The sequence below is a fragment of the Macaca nemestrina genome, chromosome 16 (assembly GCF_043159975.1).
Source record: "Macaca nemestrina isolate mMacNem1 chromosome 16, mMacNem.hap1, whole genome shotgun sequence".
Taxonomy (NCBI): Eukaryota; Metazoa; Chordata; class Mammalia; order Primates; family Cercopithecidae; genus Macaca; species Macaca nemestrina.
This window is the reverse complement of record NC_092140.1, coordinates 2,329,432-2,343,727: the sequence shown is the minus strand read 5'-3', so window position 1 is coordinate 2,343,727 and position 14,296 is coordinate 2,329,432. Positions and strand designations below refer to the sequence as shown.

General features: G+C 43.3%; 1 protein-coding gene across 8 annotated transcripts in view; it reads left to right on the top strand.

Annotated features, from left to right (window-relative positions):
• Positions 1-14,296, top strand: part of LOC105485285 (homeobox-like protein HDP1) — a 454,750-nt gene that overhangs the window by 329,335 nt on the left and 111,119 nt on the right. The gene's annotated exons all lie outside the window — the stretch shown is intronic.

Genomic DNA, 14,296 nt, shown 5'->3' with positions numbered 1-14,296 from the left:
TTTCACTTATTATTTCTTTTAACATAGAAACTTTTATCACTTAGCTCACTGGACAGAATATTTGAGCCATTTGCAATCATTAGAGCATTTTTGTTTGGTCAAACCCTTATGGGATTATACTTCGGAAAAGACAGAGTGAATTATATTCATTGCAAGAAAACAGCAATTTTAAATATATAAGGGGCACCAGGAAACTTTTCATTTTAGTGCAAATTCAATCTTATATCTTACTTCTTTTTACAGCGGGGTAAGCCTTTTATCTTTAAGCAATTTATAAAACCCAGCAGGTAATGGGAGTGAGTCATGCAGGGAGAGATGAGTCTGATAGATAAATACACACTTTGGAGACAGACGGGAGATGTGATATCCTTGGATTTAAGGTAATAGCTTTGTACTTTGGAAGTTTTTCCTTGTGATCTCGGTGGAGGTCACAGATTGTTTACTCACGTCTCCCGAGATCGGCGTGGAGCGTTTATCCAAACTCTCCACCCCCGGCCCCCCAGCGCCCTCCTTCCACAGTTGGGCAGAGGCCTGGCCTGGCCTGCGAGCGAGCTAGAGTGATGTGCCCTCCCTCGGAAAATGAACGCTCAGCCCACCTCTGCTGGGCCAGCTGGCTGCTCACGGGCCCTCACTTTGAAGAACATAGAATTGTTTCACATAGATTTGAGGAAGAAAAACAAAATCAGGAAAGAGAAGAGGTATTCCTATCTATTAAGCTGATTTCTTTTTGCGTTGGGGGGCCCTGTTTGTGAATCTAACACATGAGAAAAACACGACTCGGCATCTTTGGAAGAACATTTTCTGCCTTAGTCATTTGGGATGCTTTTCTTATGGCAGAAAAAAACAAAACAAAACAAAACAACCAGCAACTAAATGGAACTCTGCACAGATACACCCTGCATGTTAAGACAAAGTATAGGTATGTTTGTTTTTAATAAGTGATTGAGGAAATTAAATTTAGACCTTGATTAATGTCTAGCTATATAAACACTTCAAAATTATTGAGGCAGGTTTATTTTATTTTTCATGTTTTTTGTGTTATTTTAAAATGAGATGATTTCTGAGGGACATAAGATATTTATTTCCCAAATTTTATTCTCCAAACTTTTAACTTCTAAAGACAAGTTGAAAACTTTCAATTCTTTTGAGAGCACTTCCATATGGAATAAGAATTATTATTTTTACTTGGATTTTGATTATCTTTTTTTAGCTGTATTCCTCAAAAAGAAGATATTTACATTCCCCCAGAAATCAAATACAAAAGTTAAAATTTCTCTATTTATGTAGTGTTACTTCACATTTTGTTAGTAATCTTTTTAGACATATATAGGCAATTGAAATATGCCACATAATATATGTAAACCCAGAGCTGCATATTTGTCTATATTTGCATATGTGAGAGAGAGAGACAGAGAGAGGGGGGAGGAGAGAGAGAGATTCAGAAAAGAATAGTTAGTAATATTGTGCTTTTTTAAATCTGGAAGTTAACTTGCATAGACATGATTGGAATGATATTAATGCTATAATATGAATAGTCAAACATATAATGGGTCCAACTTTGTCCTAAAGGTAGATGTCTATTTGTAAATAAAAGATGGAGCCTGAAATTCAAGGTTATGCCATGCTCGAGGGAAGAACAGTAGAGGAAGGAAGGCAGGCAGGCAGTCCAGGGGGGCCGCACCCTACCTCAGCACAGGGGAGGGAAGAGAGCGTTGGCAAAGCCTGCAGTTCCCCTAGCCGGATGGCAGCCACAAGCTGCAGGTACCATGCACACGGGCAATTTAGGTCATAGGACTGCAGGTCTTGTAGCCTCAGGAATGAAGGACACGCACACACACGCATACACAGATAGCATAATTCCTGCAGATGCCTGGGAGAAAGGCAGCTACCAAGTACCGGATAAAGTACACTCAATACATAGTAGGCGAAATAAAATGTATAAACATTGCATATTCGTTCTTCCTTTGCTCTTCGGTAGAAATGAATGCATTGGAGACACAGACTGTCTGCAGACTTCCAAATAGGAGGAGACACCCTAAGAGAATTCCAGAAAGAAACCTGAGGGACGGACGCTGCCTACCCCCTTTGGGCTGAATTATTAGAGCAGACTATTTTATACATTTTAAACTGATAATGTATTCATAGCTAAAGCAGAGGAAAACCCGGTGCATTTTTTTATTCCTTTTTTTTTTTTTTTTTTTTTTTGGCCTGCATATTTTCAAAGACCTCCTATAGTTAACATTATAATATAGTTAGTTGCTACAAATAATCGGGGGTGATTATAGGAAAACTGTCAGTGTCTGCTCACGGTCTGAAAAGGCTGCAGCAAATAGCTTTTCTCTTTGCCATGGAGACTGGGGCCTGTTTTTACGGTTACTCTGGAAACCGGAGGCTTTCTGTTGTTCGTCCTTTTCAGTTACTTCAGCTATTAAACCCTCCGGTTGAGACAAAAGGAAGGAGGTATGCAGACACTTCCTCGGAGAGAAAATCTCCGGCCCTAAGAAGAGCAGAACTCAGGATGAGAGAGAAAAGCGCTGTCTGTGGGTCTGGTGTTTTTCTCGGGGAGGTGGCTGTCCTGCACTCCAGGGGAAGCTGCCTTTGAACCTCAGAATCTGGAACCAGGTTAGGGCGGTGCTGCTCCCTCCCTCCTCCTCGGTCCTTCCCTCCCCAAAAGATGAAACGTGCGCCCCGCTGTTGCTGACATGCCCAGAAGTGGAGCCTCACGCGGCGCCCAAGACCTCACCACTCCCAGCATCCAGAGTTCCTTCTGGCTGCACAGATACAAGCCCAGCACCTTTCAACACAAATGCAGGGCTCAGCTGACTCGAGAGCACAGGTTTCGGATCCCTGAAAACAATGCGATGTTTTTACAATGCACATTCGCACGTGGAGAGACTGTGTGCACTTTGTTTTGCTTTGTTTTAAGAAATTGGAGCCAAAAATCATTAATATCTCCATTATATTAATGGATCCAATAATAACCTAAAAAGATGAAAGACATTGAGTTGTCAGATATTTTACAGAAAAGTGGAAAAAGTAATTTGGAATATGAAGTTATAAACAGAATCTTGGGTTATGGGCAAGCTAAATGGGTTCCTCTCTCTCTCTCTCTCTCTCTTTTTTTTTTTTTTTTTTTTTGTTTCTTTTTCTTCCAAATAAGAATGCTTTTTCACCTTAGGTAATTGTTTATTGTTGCCATCAATTATGTGCGTCTTGCCTTTTGGTTAAAGTGTTCTCTCAAGGGAAAGGAATTCTCCCTGGAAGAAACAGCTCACAAACTAGTCTCCAAATAATACCTTTCCCAAAAGAGTGGTCCATCCTAGCCTTGCTGTGGTCACACTGAGTAATGTTAAACACCGCACAGGCCCTGTGGCGACAAACTAAACTAGTCTCAGTCAGCAAAGTATTCAGTTATCTTCCATTTGAACAGTTAAATGCATCACACAAAAATCCCCACCACTGTTTTCCCTCCATCTGCCCAGTACCAAGGGTCCGTCCTGTCAGCAGAGTTACAACTAACACACTTGGATTTAAAAGGAGCAGGCAAATGAATAACACTTGATATTTGTTAACGAGAAGCAGCATTAAGAAAAAGATGGGGAGAAAGAACTCTTTTTCGTCTACTCACTGCTGTGCAGAGGTTTTAGTTATTTCAGATTGAAATGCAGAGCAGTCAAATGGCCAGCAGGCCGCACCCCTCCCTCCCCGTCCGCCTTGGGCACAACGGAGAGCTCCGGTGCCAGGCGGCTCCCACAGAACAGCTGGAGTTTGGCCGGGCAGGAGGGCACCTCATGCACCAGGAGCCGCTCTGCCCTCTCAGTTCTGGCACATGGAAAACTGCAATAACAGAAACTTTGCAACAAAGTAAAAATCGCAAAGCTTGTCCCCCTGGGAGGCCGTCACCGGCCCCGTCGGGGATGCTCTGGGGTGGCAGTGTCTCCCGAGTGGCCCTATCCTCGCAGGTTTCAGATTCTCAGAGGTGGAAAACGAAGGATTCAAGATGGCAGCAGCGCTGCACAGAAAGTCAGTGCGATTTCCAATAGCCCTGGTCCATCCTCAGACTAAATCCTGTTGATTTCTCTCCAAATGAAAATTCTAGAAGTGCATAAAAGGCTACTGGCCCTCATTAAATGTATATTTAAAGAGATTTCTGATCCCAAATGGGTGCCATTAAGAATTTCTAACACTTGTAAAAGTAGCTTTGGTTCTGGAAGAAGTATAAGGAGACTAACAAAATGGTCCATTGGCCCCCACCCCAATTTATGTTGTTTGTCTTTTGGATAATGCCATTCATTCATTAATTCATTCAGTTATTCTCGCGATAGTGATTTAGTGCCTGCTATGTGTTGGACCCTTTTCCTGGGGCTGGAAAGAGTGTCATGAGCAAACTCAGAACGTGTCTGGGGAGGGCTCTTTTCAGATGCTGTGCAGGGGCTGCACGGCCGTCTCCATGCGTCTCGAGGGAGCAGAGGCAGGGAGAAGTTCCCCTTGATTAACTAACCTCTCATCATGATGTAGTGAAAATTAGATTGACCCAGGAAGACGGTACTTGTTATCTATTCCTTTTCTCTTCCCGTTGTCTCTGATCCGTCAGGATGAGAAAATCCCACCCTGTGTAGAGGCTGCATTTTCTCAGTCCCACATGAAGTTGCAATGTCTGTGTAGCTGTTTTTGCCCTGATGACGATGCTATGTTTTGGGTGAACTTTGGCTTGAGGCTTGTGGCTCACTGTACGTGTTTTCACCTTGATATCATACCAGACACCAGCCTTTTAAATATTCCTTTTGTTTTGGCCTCATTATTAACATTGTGATTGAATTTTAGTCGACTATAAGTAAATTAGTATTTTCTGTAACTTTGTCAAAGTACATTGTTTCCCTGAGTGAATTTGGTGGCTGCTTCAGAGATGCATATAAATTCTTAATTTGAATTTTTTACTATTGTTTGAAAACGGTTATGCAATATGTATGTCCTTTGTGTATTGTCAGACATAACTCTAGGGGTTTGTATATTAAAGGCTGCCATCTTTTATAAATTGCTATTTAAAAGTGAATTGTTGATCCTTTGAAACTATAGTTTTCCAAATGCTAGCTTGTCAGCTATCAGCCTGAATGCCAGATTCATGCTGTAATTTTGTATCAAATTCAACCTTCCATTAAGAGGAATTCCATGGATTTGTGTGTGTTCAGGAATGCCTCAGACTGAGTAGTCATCCTCCTATGCTGCAAATGCCAAGTTCCAATAAAATCCCACTTACTCTGTTATGTTGTTCCTGGTTACCCCAGCTAAAAGTGAACTTTTTCTACCTGATTCTTAGCAGTTACTTCCTGTAAAGCTAATTTGACAGCTAAGGCTATTGTGTCTATAGTAGACACTAAAGTAATCTTTAGGCCGGTGCGGTGGCTCACACCTGTAATCCCAACACTTTGGGAGGCCGAGGCAGGAGGATCGCTTGAGGTCAGAAGTTCGAGACCAGCCTGCCCTGGTCTCTATGCAAAACCCCATCTCTACTAAAAATATAAAAGATTAGCCAGGCGTGGTGGCAGGCACCTGTCATCCCAGCTACTCAAGAGGCTGAGGCAGGAGAATTGCTTGAACATGGGAGGCAGAGGTTGCCGTGAGCCGAGATTGCGCCACTGCACTCCAGCGTGCGCGACAGAGTAAGACTCAGTCTCAAAATAAATACATAAATAAATAAGTACGTAATCTTTAGATTTTGTTGTAATTTCAGTTCTCATTATTTTATATCTCATCGTCCTAGCTAGATGTTAACTCCTTGAGGGCAAGGCTCCTATTCTAAGCATGTCTGTGCCTCCTTCCAACCCTATCCCCATCTCCATCCCCAGTACATGTGTTCTGCCCTGCTCAAAATATTTTTTGTTGTTGTTGAAGCTGAATCATCAATACTAGCTGACGTGCATGCCTGAATTGAAATCACTTCTGATTTTAGAGGACAACAGGTTGGTGCTGTAGCCCAGCCCTCCCCACAGAGGCGTTAAAGCAATCACACGGATGCTGCTTCTGGTCTACCGTGACTGTGGGTGATAGATGACTAACTGGCACTTGGGAAGACTTGTAGGAGAATGTGCCTAGGACAGACCCAGAAATACTGTGGCCCAAAGTCTTGCAGTGCAGGGAGCCAGGAATGGCCAGGTCGGCCGGGGCTTTGTCCTGGAGCGTGGGACCCATCTACTGTGTGAACGTTTCCTTTGGGGTTGCTGCCTGCTCCCCTTCCCTTTCTCCACTCCCATTTTCCTGCTATGCTGACACTCATGCTAAGAGGAACTTTCGACTTCATCCGTCTAACCTGGTCCTTTATGGTGCAGACCCCCAACACGTCAGAAACCCAGCACCTCGCATTAAAGGCTTGATTAGTAACAGGGGAAGAAGTGGCAGATTCTGCAGGTCTTTGATTTTGGTTGCATATTAAATAATATGATGCTCTCTGGGACAATAGGGCTTTTCAGAAAATACAGATACAGTTTATGAAGATTTTTAAAATTATATTTTAAATAGAATTCTGGATTTTCTCCTGGCTTTATAACTTGTGCAAAATATATCAAAAAATATACAAAGTGAATGAACAACCCTGAAAGCCACAGATGTGCAGAATTAATCTGTAGATTTTTATGCAAAGGCCATTTTATGCCAGGACAGACAATAAACACATCCTTTTCCCTCCTCTCCAGTCTATTATTTGAATAGCTTCAGTACCCAGAAATTGTATGCATTAATAGGTTGGTTGATCTAGTGGTTTATTCATTTGTCTGTTTGAGCCATAGACAATTGTTGGGGGGAGGCTCTGTAGGGAGATTGCCTTTGATGATTTTGTAAATACTTTGTTTATGTAAGTTTTATTTATTTGTGGGAAAGTACACAGTTTTCCAAAAGCCTCTTTTAGGTCAGAAATACTAGAAAAGAAATGTCAGATACGAGAAGAGAAGGTCAAGTTAAGGCTCAGAAGTCAATTCCCAAATGAAATGTTATCCCAGGCACATGCACATGTGTGGAATGAGAGAATGGAATTTGCCCAAAATCTTACCTGGTCTGAATACTTTCTAGAGAATTGCTGTTAGCACACAAAAGTCTAGACCTTTGCCCCCAAACACTTTCCGGGTCTCTCTGACTTGTCACTTCACCGAATGCTTTTGGGCTCCTTTCCTCTGATTTCTGACAGTGTCCTTCATCAGTCACCACGTGCAAACACACACACACACACAGTCATGCACCCACTTGCAAAAAACAAAAACAAAAACAGCAAAAGGGATGCTCAGGCAGCTTGTTCCGAGCAGGAGCCGGCCAGTGCATTCAAGGTGAACGTTCTGAGACTGCATTTATGTCCCCGGAGTTTTGAAGGCAGGGGCTGTATCTGCACCACCACAGAGGAGCTGGGCTCTGTGTCCCCCATCGACCCACTGGACAGCAGAGGCGGGGGCAGGTGCAGGAGGACACACCCGCTCTTTGAGTCCACGTAACTAGCACTTGAAGAGATGCACAGGTCTGCAGCTCCTTCCCACAATTAAACAAGAGAGCCAGATGAAGAGGCTAGGTCGATTCTAAACAAAGCCTAGGTAAGGGGGAGTTTCGGTGATGGCTGTTTTACGTAGCTGGCAGCCACAGCGCTGCACGCAACGCTTTGAAAAGGACAAAGAGTTTCCTTCATGTTTACACTTTTTATTACTATATAAGATTAGGTCTGTTGCACACACAGAAGAGAAAGTCATTTTATTTTACACAAATCAGCTACTTAAAGTAAATTGAGATATATAGAATTTACCAATGAAATGAGTGATTTGACGTGAATAAAAGAGGTGGTGTGTTGTAAATCAACACTGACAGCCAAATGGGGAAAATTGACAGAGCACTGTAATCACTCCCAACATCCACTAAAGTTATTGATCCAGAACCTCTATAATCCCCTTCACATAACACAAGCAATTTCATATAATACCTGTAATAACGGCACATTCAACTCAAGTAGCCATCTGAAGCATTGCATGTAATGGTGAAGCAGGCCTCCGCTGAGTGAGTGTAACAACTAGAGCACAAAGCACCAGTGCCTCTTGCCTTTCACAGGTAACAGCCTCCGATAAGAGCTAGTTTAGAAGATAAACAGTTCCTAATGCCAAGGAAAATGAGCTATTAATTGCTGGCTTGCTAAATATGTTGTAAAAGACGGTGAGCAGCGGATGCAACACGGGGAGAATTTAACTGGATTTGGGGGTTGATAAACTTCTTAGGTTATCCACACGCCTGCTATCTGATGTTAATTACAACAGAGGGAAGACAGCTGACGGGCATTTAGCTACTGGGTCATTACATCCTTCCCAGGTGTCTTTCCCGTGCAATGTTCCTCCAGTTTTACAAGCTCCTTCTCGCACTGATGGATTATTCCGCCGCCTTATCAAAGCTTTGCCAGCTCCTCATTAATATATAGAGCAAGCTGCACTGTTCTATATATCATTGTCTTCCTCTTGGGGAGGGCTAATCAGTCAGCCATTATCAACCAGTCAGCAGAAGGCAGGCAATCAGACCTGACAGCAAAGAATCATGGGAGATCAGGGAAGGTTAAATGAGGCTGACAGTTGTGATAATGATGATTATACTATAAATTAAGATATGATGATAAAGGAGAATAAAAGACACAATCTGAAGCAATATTTGGTTTAACATGTCTCTCTTTTTCGTTACTGTTAAATGGCCATAACATTTATCACACCGAACAAGAATGGACGTTTAACTACCATGATAAAATGGGACAGCATCAGATTGAAACCCAACAAGTTGTGATTACAATGTCAGGCACTTTTCCACTGGTTGAGAAAAAAACGGGAGATAGAGCATATGTTATAATCATTCATGCATTATTCTGTAGAATGAAAAGAAAATAGATCTATTTTAGAAATGTCTTTCAGCCTTCTAGATGGAAAACCAAAGGAAACAGTTAACATATTCTTCTGCTTCCAAGATCATTTTTATCAATGAAACAATAGGAAGTTAAGTGATAGTTCCTCCCATCATGCCTTCTCTCCGAAAATGTATGTTTATTAGTAGCTGATTCAAAGACTGCAAAGGGAGCTCTGTGAATGTCTCCTTCCCTGTTGAATTTTGAAATAAAAGCAGCTAAAATCAACCAAATAGTTCCTGTGTGTGACTTTTCATAGGCTTACAATAAAACAAAAGTGAGTCACCATTTACTCTGCTTTCAAAAATTAAGGCGTAAAATACCAATGCAGCTAAACGGATTATTAAATTGCCTTTACTAATACATTTCTTTAGGTATAAAGGCTGTAAGCTTTGAAACCTAAAAGAGATTTTGACAGCTCCATGTGGAAAAAAATGGAAAAATGGGGTCATATGTTCCTCTACAAACTCACATGTTGAATCTCGTCGTTTCTAACCTTCAACTTTACTACACGTACGAAGACTGCCACTGTTACCCACAAAGAGCGTAGGATTTTCACAAGACTTAGACAATACCTGTGCATTATGTACCCGTTCATATGGGCAGGCCAACAGATGATATATTATGAATTCCACAGTTCAATTTGCATCCACTGAAAGGACAACTTGGGTTCTTGATCTTGTTTTCAATTTTCTAGTAAAATCGGAGGTGGAGGAAAAAGAAGTCCCTTAATTCTCATTCATTTCCTTTGAAAATTTGTCTTTTAGTTGGAAAAGGAAAAAAAACAATTAGAGTTGAAAATATTCCACTTTGCCCTTTTCTTGTTTTTAAATTTCAGAAGCTGGGACGTTAGGAGAATAAAGTTTAGTGGTTCGTTCAGCTGCATCTGGTATTCACGGGTGCCCAGGTGAGATCTCAGGTTGGATTTTTTTTTTTTTTTTCCAGCTAGTTTTTGCCATTTAATCGGGGTTTCTCAACCTCGGCACCGCTGACAAGTAATTCTTAGTCGAGGCAGGGAGCTGTCCATCCTGAGCATAGTCGGGCGTTTGGCAGCATCCCTGGGTTCTGTGCTCACCAGATACCGGTAGCACTCCCCACCCCCACAGCGTGACAGCTCAAAGGGCTGGGGGCATCTCCAGTTGCGAACATTGATTTAAGCCAATGCAGTTAGCACGTAGCTAAGCGGACATGATTATCTGTTGCTCTGGGACATCTTCCCTTCCGTAGTGTGGCACAGGGACAAGGTGTTCCAGCACGTGGCTGTCAACGAACCTATGGCCAGTGCACTTTAAAGCAGCATAGTTACTACCTGATTTCTACTACTTAGCAGCAGAATGAAAAGTCTCCGTGTTTATCTAGATGTGAAAGGAAGTTGCCAGGCATGCTTTGTAAACCTGTCAGTCGGTCAACAAGACTTAAGTGAATACCACAGTCTGGCACGGAAGTTTCCCCTTAGGTAGCACCAAGAAGGTAGTTCCGAGGGCTCAAAGAAGGGCCAAGGACACATTCCAGCATTTGGGGAACAGGCATTTCCTGTGTATCTGTTAATTGCGATACAGGACCTTCTACTCATATGCCGTGTGTATCACATTTTCATCATGAAGTTACACATTTTACACATAAGCATTCATGGTCAAAGATCACTTTGCTGCTTTCCCTGGAAGGCTTATTGCTTCAGAATCACATCCACGGTCTTTATGAAGATGGGGGTTGTGCTCGGCCATTTATCCTCCCTGTGATCAGGCCTGCACGAGGCTTTTATTAAACAGGCAGAGCTGTCTGGCTTCGTGCTCCACGGCCTTCCCTGGGGCTCCTGGCAGATCAAGTGTACACCAAGGGCTCGGTCTAGGGAGGACAGGGCAGTGATTGTCTGGACTTAAGATATTTTGAGATGGCATCTTTCTCCCGAGACGCGGGGTGTGTCTGGTGGGGGCTGGGGACAGAGAATCTGGAATGTGAGCTCTGCTGTCTCTCGGGGCATTTTGGTGGAGCCGAGTTCTCTGTCTGGGTGGCAGCCCTCCCTGTCATGGGCATTTCGAGGCCATCCTTACCACCATCTGCATGCATGCAAATGGTAGAACATAATTTACGAAGGACTTAAAATTTAGGGTCCTGCACAGTGAAAACCAAAACAGCCTCCTTGTTCCTGGTAAAAGGAGTCGTAGATGAGTTTCAGGTGCCTTCGAAACAGCCAGGATGCGTCTGCGTGCCCGGCGGCCGCCTTCTGGCTGGCAGAGGCTCAGAGAGCTCTCTCAATCCCTGTGTAGTCTGGCACTCGGATGTGCCGTTATCATTTGGCGGTCGGTTCTAATTTTGGCACATAAGCCACAGGCAGGAAGATATCTTGCTCCTTAGTCCATTTTATTAACCGTGTTTTGTTCGCTTGAGCCCAGCACAGTATTAGCCTCTGAATAATCACAGCTGTACAGGTAGCTGCAGAGAGCGAATGAGAGGTTTCCAAGGGCCCTGCTCCCTGCAGAAATGATTTATACCTCTGGCTGATTGTCACTAACAGAAATGAGAACGAGGGACATTCAATGCAAAGTAATGTGTTCTGTACAATTACTGGATTAATAATTTTATTCCATTACTGTGTGGGGACAGAGGACATCAGCCTGAAGATCTGCAATTCTAGGATATTTCTAAGCGTCCTGTTAAAAGAGTGAGCAAGGGTCAGGAAACTTAATTATGCTATAACTAGATAGAAATTGCCAAGTGATAAAAAGAAACATCCAGACAGATTCAGCAGGAAATTACAGCTTTAATAATATAGCATAATGCCTACTTCTATACAATTATTGGAGAGACCCTGAATGGTTCAGAATAACAGGCTTAGGTTTCCAGTAACTACCAAAAAAACCCCCACTAAAAATGACATTTTGCATCTTGCTGTAAATATTTTTTCCAAAAAAAACAGCATTATTTGATCATCAAAAATCTTATACTCACTTGCAACCAGATACTATGGTCACAGTGACTTTTGGGAGTGATGAGAGGGTTGGATTATAAGGGGTAATTTATATTTGCAAATTAGATTTCCGGCATCATAATTTTAAGTTAAAAAAAATGTCTACTGCATTTAGTCTTTCGGAAAAGAAAAAAACTAAACTGAAACACAAACCAATGCATCATGGAGGTGCATTCAGACGCATGCCAGCTTCAGGAACTGTTGGCAGGTGTGTGACTGGCCACATCCCCACATCCTGTCCCCTCTGAGCTCACGTGGAGGTTGATGGGGGGAATAGTTTACTTCAATATATGCCTAGGGAGGGGGAGATTAAAGAGGAGGAGTGTTGATATTAATAAGTGGAGACGCCTGATAGCTATTCCATGACTTCAGAAATGAGGCAGGGAGAACTTTCTGAGGGTCAGGATAAGCCAGACCTAAAGCGAAGAAGCTATGTTTTGCAAACATGACATGACAAGCTATTTTAAATATCAGAGCCTCACCATTCACAGACACAGGCACGTGGTGCTGCGACCCTCCTCCTCGCTGCGTTTGGCCCTTTTCTCCTCTCTTATGGGGAGGAAAAGCCGTTTCTTGTGCTTGCCCAGGAGAGCCCAGTGTTTCATTTTGTATTCTAAGGACGCAGATTAATCAGCCGGCTCCCTTACCCAGAGATGGCCATTCTGCCCAGAAATCTGCATATCTGCATATGGCTGTTCTTCTCCAAATTTAATTTCCTACAGGAACTGATATTAATCACCCTGTTCAAACAGAGGGGATTTGGGGTCTGTACAAATGTGACATTTTTTTCCTTGCAGAACTTGCAGACTATTTTCCCTTTTTTTCCCAATTTAAAGGGACAATAGCTTCACTAGCTTAATCCTAAAGAGTTGCTGCTATTGCATTTTATTTTTATTTGACTGCTGATTATTTGGAAGGCAACAGTGAACACAGATTTCACTTCTTAGACTTGAGAAAAGTGTTCAGTTGATTTGGAAGTGGAAAGTCTCCAGCGTTTCAGCAACGATGACTTGGTTTTTCTGTGAGAAGTCCCTTTATGTCTCAGGCTAAAGCAAGGAGAAATTCACAGCAAGAACAACAAACCTTCGAAATAGCCTGGCCGCATCCCTGGCTGATTACGTGTAGGAAAGTTAAATTCATTGGTGGCCAGTGTCCCTGCCAGGGTTATCTGGCGTATTTTATTCAGGCTGCCTGCGGTGTGGGGGTGGCCGGGACAGAAACGTGAGACAGACGAACAGGCGCTGAGAAAAATGAGCAGTGTGCTTGGGGCTCCTGCCAGCTGGAAGCAGGGGCACAGCGGTGACCGCGAGAGGCACCGCTTTTGTGAAAACGGAGGCTGTCGTCTGGGGTTTCGTTGAGACTCATGCCTTGGCCTCTCTTGGCCACAGAGATTAATTTGGGTTGGTGTTTCTTTCGCCGGGCCACGTGCAGTGACCTTGGAGACCATGTGGGCAGGGAGCAGGGACAGGTTTGACAGGCATGTTCCATGGCAGAGAAGCTGTGCGGGCCCTGGCGGCCTCCTGCCCCAGCAGGAGAGCCTCCGCTTGGACTAAAAGCGAGGCTAGGGGCTGGATGGCTTGCTCCCACAGAGGTCAGAACCTGGATTTTGGATGTTTAGTGCTTGCTGCCATGATTAGCAATGTGAAGTGGTGACCACAAGGTCAGAAGGAGCCTTCCAGAAGGGATCAAAACTTCCACAGCTCCAAGTTCATGCCACCAGCGGGTGTGTCCCTTACAAACCCAAGCAGAGACAAACACGAAACCGTACTCTCTTCTTGCTCAACTAAAAATATGATGTTTCTTACATTAAATATTTCCTCCTCAAATTCGTGTATGCCACAAAATGGCAACTTGGAGCTGGTTTTGGCGTCACCCTAATGAAATGTTTGTGGCACGAGTGAGATGTGTGTCAGGCGTGGGATGCAGAGGCCTGCCACGGAGGCGCGGAGATTGTGGGATTCCTGCTTTTCTCCCCGAACACCTAGGCTGCTGGATTTTCCTTGCCCATTGTAAATCACAAGGGTATCACTCCAGGCACATAGCGGCTTAGATTGTTTATCTACTTGTGCTAATAGCATTTTATTTGAAGTCTTAAAAGTCCCAAGTGGCTTAAAAGGGCACTATTACACGGCTTCACATTTTATTGCAAAATGACGAGGTCCCACTTCATTTCCTTGGCTTTGAAGTCTTAATGCTGCTTGGCTGTCAGGGCCGTGTCTTTTCCAGTTTAAACTTTAAGCAAGATCCCCTTGAAACAAGACTCTTCCTTCTGCAGGGAGTGAGGACCAGTTAACAACTTGTGAAAATATTGTTTCCAAGACAGTAATGTGGCCGTCACCAGTGTGGTGCCTCTCACTAGTTGGTTTATTGCCAACCAGAGAAAGGCAATAACCAGTTTGATGATGCGTTTCTAATTCAGGGAC